The sequence below is a fragment of the Marmota marmota genome, unplaced genomic scaffold (assembly GCF_001458135.2).
Source record: "Marmota marmota marmota unplaced genomic scaffold, marMar, whole genome shotgun sequence".
In the NCBI taxonomy this organism is placed as follows: Eukaryota; Metazoa; Chordata; class Mammalia; order Rodentia; family Sciuridae; genus Marmota; species Marmota marmota.
Window position 1 is genome coordinate 5,268,921 of NW_025999962.1, and position 6,730 is coordinate 5,275,650.

General features: G+C 54.2%; 1 long non-coding RNA gene across 1 annotated transcript in view; it reads left to right on the top strand.

Annotated features, from left to right (window-relative positions):
* LOC125616811 overlaps positions 1–6,275 on the top strand; it is a 13,157-nt gene extending 6,882 nt beyond the window's left edge. The window contains exons 2-4 of the long non-coding RNA XR_007347567.1: positions 701–883; positions 1,409–1,738; positions 4,617–6,275. This is a non-coding gene — a long non-coding RNA (uncharacterized LOC125616811). The remainder of the gene's footprint in view (positions 1–700; positions 884–1,408; positions 1,739–4,616) is intronic.
* The last annotated feature ends 455 nt before the right edge of the window (positions 6,276–6,730 follow it).

A 6,730-nucleotide genomic window follows, 5' to 3' on the forward strand; every position in this document is an offset into this window, starting at 1 on the left:
CCCGCTGGCTGTTCCCACTCCAAGGACTTTGGTTGCTGTTCCCCATTGTTCAGTCCTTGCCTTATTTTTGGGGAACTGGGGACAGAACCCAGGGGCCCTTAACCACTGAGCCACATCCCTAGTCTTTTTTATTTTCAGGCAGGGCCTTACTAGGTTGCTGGGGCTGGCTTTGAGCCTGGATCCTCCTGTCTCAGCCTCCTGAGTCGCTGGGATTCCAGGGGTGCACCACGGCGCCCGGCAAGCCCTTCCTTCTTAATCTCCACGTGCAAGTGCGAATCTTCCAGACTGCAGTGTTCCACACCGAGAGAGGGGCAATGGGGGGACCCCGGGCTGCTTCTCATTGTCTTGAGGTGACCCACAATCTCCCTTGAGTGTGTCTCTGCTTCCTCAGTAAATCACTGTCTGTGCCTAAACAGAAACAAGCAAACCAACCAAAGGATGCCAGTCCATCCCACAACTGTCCCCGTTGACCAGTTCCTGTCTGTCTCCTTTAGTAGGAGGACGCTGTCTCTGTCCAGCTCAGAGCCATTCTGGAAGCCAGACCTTCACCCTTCATGGCGGACGCTGAGGAACAAGGGATGGGAATGAGTCAGGATAAAAGAGTAAACAAACCCCAGGTAGAAAGGAGGCAAAGGTCCGGCAGGAGGCTGGCCTCCCCCAGAGCCTCCGCTGGGCCCCTCACACCTTCCTCCCCGGGCAGCTTTCCTCCCGGGTCGGTCACTTCCACGTTTCGGGGAAGCCTACGGATCTTCACTCACAGCCTGAAAATCGCTGGAAAGTTCACCCCCGGGCACCGCTCATCAGCCCCAGTCCACGCGTCTTCAGAACAGGCTGAGCACCGAGGCGGAGCCAGCGCAGTCTGCCAGCATCAGCTACCAGTCAGGTAGGACCCGAGGACCTGACCATTCCAGACCCCCCCAGAGCATCTGTGACCAGCGGGGGTGCCAGCCCACATGCCCCCTCACATCCTGCTAAGACCCTTTAAAAGAAGGGCCTGAGAGCCCCAAAGTGCTTCTCAGTGGACAGGTGGCCTCCATTCTCCCTCAAGGTGTCCTCCTCGCTTTCCTAAGTGGATCTTTCCATCACATATGTCAAGGACCCCACTGCCTTCTCTGGGACCTCCTGTCACCCTCTCTGGTGACACGGGAGTTCACCACAACCCTCTGTTACTCCGGCTGGCTGACATGGCAGCCAGCCTGTCCCCTGCCTACTGGCCTAAGCCACAGTGGCCCCAGCACCTCTGCCAGGACAGCTGCCCTGTCCTCCTGCCCACCCCTGGGGCGGGGCTGGACCTAAGGCAGCTGGGGGTGGAAGGGAAAAGACGAGGAAGAGGCTCTTTCTAGTTGCCCCACAGCCTGTCCCCAGCCCCGTGCTCAGGGACATTGGCTTTTCACTTCATTTCAATTAGGCCTTTGAAAGTCTCAAAGTAGAGTTCACCCGACCAACAGATCCTGACTGGACAACGGCGCCTGGCCTCCACACGGGCCTCCTGAGGCTGTGTTATTCGGGACATGTGACCCTCCATCTGGGGAGCGTCAGTGTGGCCATTCCTGGGCAGGTCTGAAGAGGGTCCCTGGGGAGGGGCACGAGGAAGCCCCTTCCCACCCACTGCGAGGACCTGAATGTCCCACTTGTGGGGCCGCCCAGGGGCTCAGATTAGCCCCCGTCAGCGCAGCTGCCACCTGATGGGTTGCTGCAGTCACAGGGCCGTAAGCCATTTACACGCCCTTTGTTCCAGGTGTCTAACGGGAGAGGAATCATGGTTCCTTGGTCCCCAAACCCTTATGCTTTCAGATTCATTGAGAAGCATTTCCTGAGCAGTTAGTTTGTGTGAGACCAAGTCTAGACTAGAGAGACCTAGAGACACCTGTCACTGGGGAGCACACGGTGAGGGGACCGGAAGAGGCGCAGATTAGAGACGCCCAAGGCCGACTGGGCAGGATGGGTGGCTGGGCGAGGAGAGGAGCTGGCAGGATGAGCCTCAGGACACTGGTGCGTGCTGGCGAGAGAAGGTGCTGGGAGGCTAGAGGTGAAATCCATCCTGCTGGATGCTGAGGTGTGACTGTCCCCTCCAAACACGTGCTGAAATTCAATTGCCATTGCTTGGCTGAGGCAGGAGGATTGCGAGTTCGAGGCTAGCCCCGGCAACTTAGTGAGCTCCTGTCTCAAAATAAAAAAATTAAGGGCTGGGGATGTGGCTCAAGCAGTAGTGCGCTCGCCTGGCATGCATGCGGCCCGGGTTCGATCCTCAGCACCACATACCAACAAAGATGTTGTGTCTGCCGAGAACTAAAAAAATAAATATTAAAAAAAATAAAAAATAATAAAAAAATTATAAAAGGGGTGCAGATGTCGTTCAGTGGTAGAGTACCCCTGGGTTCAATCCCCAGCACCACCAAAGAAAGGAAAGAAGGAAGAAAGAAGGAAAAATCAGAGAGAAATCTAACGCCGTTGAAACAGCGTCGAGAGGGGGCTCTTAGGAGGTCCCCGTCTGCCGGGCTCTTCGCGCAATCCAGCATCTGGGTTCGCTTGGGTCCGTTTCCATTGATTTCCTTTCTCTTGGCCACTTTTCCCTGTTTCTCTGAATATTGAAAGACTTGGGTTTCGTCCTGGTTATCGTGAATGATATATTATCCGGAGTCTGGATTCCGCTACGACCCTCCAGAGACTATTAATTCATCTGTTTGAACAGACAGTTTACTTGGTGGAAATTCTGTAGATTTGTCTCCTTTTGGTGGAGGCAACTCAAATTTTGGTTTAGTTTTTTTTTTCCCCCGCTTCCCTGGGCTGCTCGGAGCCTGCTGTGCCCACACAGCCCCATGCCAGGGATTGAACTCAGGGGCACTTACCACCAAGCCACATCCCCTGCCCTTTCGATTTTTTATTTTGGGGTGGGTCTTGCTGAGTTGCCTAGGGCCTCGCTAAACTGCTGAGGCTGTCTCTGAACTCACGATCCTCCTGTCTCAGCCTCCCAGCTGCTGGGATCACAGGCGCGGCCACTGTGCCCGGCTCTCAATCAGAGGTTTGGGCTGAGTGTGGACATAGATTTTGAGTCTCTTCCTCACCTTCTAGAACTTCTGCCCCCGCTTTCCAGCCGCCACTCTGTGGCAGTGTGGTCACCCTAGTCTCCGTTCTCTAGCTTCCCAAGCCAGGGAAGCGGAAGCTGTCCATGTGGTGAAGACTGGGGCAGCCTCTAGGCCAACGCTCATGTGAAGGAGGGGGACATGCTCAGACCCTCCCTTTTCTCCCAGTCACCCCCACCCAGCGTCTGCCTTCGTGTGGTGGTTTCCTGGTGACTCCAGGCCACAGCTTTACACCATCATCTGTGGGAGATGGTTCAATAGAAGCCAACGGGGCAGTAGTTGTGACAATACAGTGTCCAGAGCAGGCCACGGCAGGGAACTATAAGGGAAGGATGGTTACCCAGGGGAGGCACCAGGGGCCTCTGTCATCATGGCTCCGAGGTAGAGGGAGCTCGGCGCTCACAGCTTACTTCCCTGAAGCCAAAGGAAGAGGCGGTTTCGAGAAGGGCGTGAGAGCCGGGTGGTGGTGTGCACCTGGAATCCCAGCGGCTCGGGAGGCCAAGGCAAGAGGATCCCGAGTTCAAAGCCAGCCCCAGCAACTGTGAGGCCCTAAGCAACTCAGTGAGACCCTGTCCCTAAATAAAATACGAAATAGGGCTGGGATGTGGCGGTGGAAGAGACTCGCCTAGAATCCTCAGTGCTGCAAAACACGAAAGAAAAACCTCAGATCACAAATGTAGAAGGGAAAGAGAGAGGTAGGGAAGGGTGGCGCATTCACCCGCTTTAAACTTTTGGTTTTGTCCCCAGATAAATTGATCAGGCTTGTTGGAGACTGGAGTGAAAGGACACACGAGGTGCTTCTGAGTGACACAGGTTACGGCACTGTCCAGGCCATCTGCCTGGTCACACCTGGAGATGTGACCAGGGCACCCGTCCCCACCCAGCAGGCCCCACCAGGAGGGCGTCCCTCACTTCTGCCTTGTTTGGCCTTTGAGCCCTCACCTTCCAGCACTGAGGCCCGTCCTGGGCTCCACTCACCGACACAGTCCCAGCCCTGCCGGCTCCGAACCCATGGCAGTGTTCTGACATGTGACAAAACACCCAACGCGACCAACCCAAAGGGAGGCACAGGTTGCTTCGGCCCCTGGTTTCCGTCCACGGTTGCTTGGCCCCCTTGAGAAGCCAGCACATCGTGGTGGACATACTGTTCACCTCACGGCAGCCAGTCTACAAGGAGAGGAAGAGGGGCTGGGGTCCCTTGAAGGACGTGTCTCTGATGACTGAACTTCCTTCCCCTCCTGAAGGTTCCACCAATCCCCAGGAATGCCACAGGCCAGGACCTCGCCGTCAACCCAGGAGCCTTGGGGGACTTTCCAGAGCCACACGACAGCCCCCGCCCTGCCTCTCTCCCTGTTCCTTGGATCCCTTCCTCTGGGCGCCAAGGTTGCAGACTAACAGCCTCAATCGGGCCCACATGGTGTTTTTCAAAAACTGGATTCAGTCGCCAACTTTGGCAACTTGGGAGAACTTCCCACTGGGATTCAGCTCTCCAGCTTCCCGGGAGCTGGGGATGACAGGCCTTCGCTCGGAAAGGTGACTCAGGAGGGGCCGCCCCTTTGTTCAAGGCAGGGGCCCCCACCTCCCCAGTGCCACCACCCTCCTTTCTTGCAATTCACGGGCTTGGGGGCTGCCTTAGACCTCGGGCTGCTGTAATGAAGTGCCACCACTGACGGGCGGGTTGGAGCCACAGAAATGTGTTTTCACGCTCCAGAGCTTGGCAGGACACCGTGGTGGTGGTGGGGGGGGGGTAAAGGCCCTTCTCCAGCACGGCCTTGTCATATTTCTGCAGTGGCAATGACCCCATTTCCAAATAAGGTCATTTTGAGGTACTGGGACTTCAGCATCTTTGGGGGCAGCACAACTCAAGCATATGGGGAGGGGAGAGGCCAGCGTCTGTGCCATCTTATCCCGCGTCAGCGGAAACCCCGCTGTTATGGAGGGTGGGGTGGGGGGATTCGGGTTGAACATTTGACAAGAAGGGACCCTTCTGGTACATGGATGTCGAACACATGCTGCGCCGTGGGCTTGGGGAAACAGGGACGTTGATGACAGCCAGACGCAGGGCAGATGCCCCAGGCTCATGGAACATCAGTCTCGTGAGAAGGAGAAAAGGGAGGCTCCTCACTGGTGGAGGACCATGTGCAGGAGGGGCCACCCAGGCGAGGACAGACCACCTGACCTGAGGAGCAGGCAGGAAGGAGGCCGAGCTCTGCGTGGGAGGGAGGAACAGGGAGTGTGGACGGCACCTGGGAGGGAGAGGCCTGGACAGAGAGCTGTCAGACTGGACGGGCCAGCGAGGCCAGTGGACACCGCCTGCCCCTTCCTCTCCCATGTATGCAGGATATGTATGTCCATCGTCCATCCATCTAGCATCTATCATTCACTTATCATCTGTCTGTCATTTATAATCATCTATCATCCATTTATAATTCATTTATCATCTATCAACTACCCAGCTGTCATCCGTCTATCCCTCATCTACCTACTTGTCTATAATCTACCATCTACCTACTTATCTATTTATAATCTGTTTATCTATAATTATCTATGATCATGTTTTCTATCTTCTAATAATCTTCATCTATTTATCTGTTATCTACTTACTTACCTATTGATCACTATCTTTCCATCCTCTGTCTGCTTATCTGTCTGTCTGTCTATAATCCACCTATCACCTGTTTCTCTGTCGTCTACCCCCCACCTCACAGGGCTGGCATCTGGCTTTTCTGGCGGCTGTGAGGGAGACTGTTCTGGGCCGGCGGGGGAGGCGGGGGCTGGCATTCTTTGGTACCCCTTGGCCTCGATCTTTGCCTACATCCTCACATGATGGAAACAGATTCTTTCTGCTTTTCTGTGTGAAATTCTTTATGATAATTTCTTTCTGCAACTTCGTGTTCTCTTCCCTCTGTGTGTGTCTGTCTCTGAGCCCGAGTTTCCCCATTTTATAAGGACACCAATGGTATTGGATTAAGGCACGCCAGTGACCTCGTTTTTAATTGATTGTCTTCCTTAAGAGCCTAATTTCAAATAAGCCACAGTTATAGGTACTGGGGGTTAGGACTCCAACATAGCTGTGTTTTGGAGACAGAATACGACCCAGAACATGGGTATATTGGGGTTTGTTATATTAATCTCTACTGTGTTTGAAATTTTCCATAATAAAATGATAAATAACAAAACAAAAAACTCCTATATTCCCTGTCCCCTTTTAGCTTTGTATCAAGGTTATTCAGGGCTGGGGACATAGCTTAGTTGGTAGAGGGCTTGTCTTGGGTTCAATCCCCAGCCCCCCCCCAAAAAAAAAAAAAGATTATTCAAGGGCTTGACTCCTCCGGCCTCTGTTGACCTGAGCTCAGGTTCATTGTTCCCACCCCTCCTCATTTCCTACCTCAGAAACCACGGGGAGTAACAAACTTCAGTGTGTCCTAGGCCGCTCATGTTGTGTGACGCTGTCTGCACTGAGAGACTATGGATACAGGAGAACCGAAGGGTCCACAAGACAGTCGGGCTGGTCCCAAGCTCCTGGGCTCAAGTGATCCTCAGGCCCCGGCCTCCTGAGTGCCTGGGAAGATGGGAGAGGGCTACCAGGTCTGGCTCTGTGATAAATTGTTTTTAATGAAAAAAAAAATCAATGATCAACTGAATTT